Source organism: Triticum aestivum, chromosome 4B (genome assembly GCF_018294505.1).
Source record: "Triticum aestivum cultivar Chinese Spring chromosome 4B, IWGSC CS RefSeq v2.1, whole genome shotgun sequence".
Lineage (NCBI taxonomy): Eukaryota > Viridiplantae > Streptophyta > Magnoliopsida > Poales > Poaceae > Triticum > Triticum aestivum.
Genome location: NC_057804.1, coordinates 2,318,490 through 2,321,463, shown reverse-complemented (window position 1 = coordinate 2,321,463; position 2,974 = coordinate 2,318,490). Strand labels below are relative to the sequence as shown.

General features: G+C 44.0%; 1 pseudogene; it reads left to right on the top strand.

Annotated features, from left to right (window-relative positions):
* The first annotated feature begins 524 nt into the window (after positions 1 to 524).
* Positions 525 to 2,676, top strand: LOC123094132 (receptor-like protein kinase FERONIA; annotated as a pseudogene).
* Positions 2,677 to 2,974: the final 298 nt, after the last annotated feature.

The window sequence follows — 2,974 nt, the reverse complement described above, 5'->3', positions numbered from 1 at the left end:
AACCAAATTATTACAAAAGGTAAAAAGGAAAAGTGTGATCAAGAGTGCTATAGTAGATACTTCTGTTTGGCTAAATTCTCGCAAGTTTTGTTTTTCCTTATTTGCTCTAATTAATGTTGTGAGGAAAGTTAGAATTCAGACAGAGCTCCGTTAGTGAGCAACGTTTTCCTATTTATCTCTTCTGTTACAGATTCCAACTTTTGGTGATATCAGGAACTATATATTTTGCTAAAGTTCTTGAAATTATTATTATTGGTCTCTTAGTCAGACACACGCATGTTTTGCCCTGCAAAAATCACTTTAGTGGATTATCAATATTCCTTTTGCTGCTATTGCAGGTTGTCAATTGCTGGCGTGTCTTCTTCACTAAACAATAGTACTATCTTCCAATTTTCCTGACATTTTCTGGCTCCAAATCCCATAAAGAAAATCACAATGTTCTTACCCTATGCAACTGCTCCTAGAGACATCTTGTAGCAAACAGAAGTGTCCAATTTTTTGATCTTGGTACACCAACCATAACAATGGCATTCCCAACCCTACCAATCACACTCACGTGCCTTACACTCTTGGTACTCTTGTCGATTGCCATGGCAGCTGATAACGACTCCATGGACTCTGGCCTTGTCCTCCTAAATTGCGGAGAATCAAACCAAGACAATGACAGTAGCGGCCGTATGTGGGACGGGGATACCGGCTCCAAATTCATGACATCGGTAAAAGGGGTTGCAGCTAATGCTTCATACCAAGACCCTTCACTCCCCTCCATGGTCCCTTATATGACTGCACGCATCTTCACTTCAAATTACACCTATTCCTTCCCTGTCAACCCAGGCCGCATGTTCTTACGCCTTTACTTCTATCCGATTTCTTATGGAAACTATACTATCTCCGATGCCTTCTTTGGTGTCGCCTTAGGGAATCTAGTCCTCCTTAATAGCTTCAATGCTTCACAAACGGCTCAGGCGGTGAATTATGCCTACCTTGTCTGTGAATTCTCGGTGTATATTTCTTCACACAGTTTGGACATCACCTTTGCCCCATCAGCACATCAGAACAGTTCTTATGCATTTGTCCATGGCATAGAGATTGTGCCCACACCTGACATCTTCACAACAGTTCACACAATATTTGTCCACCATGATTACGTAGCTCCATTCACATTTGCCGCTAACACAGGCTTCCAGACAATGTACCGGTTCAATGTCGGGGGCCAAGCCATTTCCCCCAAGGATGACTCGGGATTTTACCGCTTATGGGCCGATGACTCCCCATACATATTTGGCGGCTCTGGGGTGACATACTCCAAACTCCAAAGATAATAATGTGACTATCATGTATACACCCGTAGTGCCAAAGTACATAGCGCCACTTGATGTCTATGGTACAGCTCGGTCGATGGGACCAACTGCACAGGTCAATCTGAACTACAACCTTACATGGATTTTACCTGTTGACGCGGGGTTCATTTACCTCCTAAGGTTCCATTTATGTGAGATTCAGTCTCCTATTACCAAGGAGAATCAGAGGACATTCTACATCTACATCAACAACCAGACAGCACAATGGGCCACAGATGTAATCTCTTTGAGCGGAGGACTCGGTAGAACATCACATAGAGACTACGTTATCATGGCAATCCATGCATGTGATCTCGTGCGTCAGTTCTCATTTTCACAAATTCAAATTGCCACCAACGACTTTGATGAGGAACTAATCATTGGCAGAGGTGGATTTCGTAATGTCTACAGCGGCGTGATAGATGGAGGGACAAAGGTGGCGATCAAGCGACTCAACCAGGAATCCCAACAAGGTTATCATGAGTTCCAGACTGAAATTGAGATGTTGTGCAGTTGCCGCCATGGCCATCTTGTATCTTTGATTGGCTACTGCCAGGACAAGAATGAGATGATTCTAGTGTATGACTACATGGCTCATGGAACACTCCGTGAGCATCTGTACAACACCAGAAAACCAGCACTGACGTGGCAGCAACGCCTTGAGATCTGCATCGGTGCAGCTCGAGGACTGCATTACCTCCACACTGGCACAGAGAAAGGAATGATCCACCGTGATGTTAAGACATCAAACATCCTACTGGATGAGAGGTTCATGGCGAAGGTCTCTGACTTTGGTCTATCTAAGGCTTTTCCAGCCATTGACAATACCCACGTGAGCACCGCTGTGAAGGGCACATTTGGATATTTTGATCCGGAGTACTTCCTATTGCGGCGTCTCACCAAAAAATCGGATGTTTACTCCTTCGGAGTCATGTTGTTTGAGATCCTATGTGCGCGCCCTGTGATAAACACTGAGCTCCCGGACGAGCAAGTGAGCTTACGTGACTGGGCGCTATATTGCCAAGAGAGGGGCGTACTTGAGGAGATTGTTGACCCTTGTGTAAAGGACGAGATCACCCCCGAGTGCTTCCGTATATTTGCAGAGCTAGCAGAAAAATGTGTTGCTGATCGTAGCATAGATCGGCCAACAATGGATGATGTACTTCAGAACCTTGAGGTGGCACTCAGGTTGCAGGACAATAACAACTGTGTCGGGAGGCCATCGTCTCTTCAGATCATCGGAATGCATTCAGACAAACCATCGACCCACTCAATAATTAGTGTCGCTGCCCAGGGAGAGAGATTTTCAGATATTATGCATCTGGAAGGCCGATGAAAGCAAACTGCAGGTCAGAATTTCTATTGAAAGGTTCATTGTTACCTAACTGGTATTCTATTATATGGTTAACTTGTATGTTCAATATACTATATATATGTTCAGGTGACCTTGGTATAAAACTCTCAGATCATTTATTTTTCAGATATTAGAAGGAGATTTTTTGGAAATGAAGGTATACCCCCGGCCTCTGCATCATGATGATGCATGCGGCCTTTTTATTAAAAATCCGGAAATAGTCATTACAAAAGTCTTACAGCTCGCAAACGGAGCAAAATAAAGCACAAAGAGACAACCG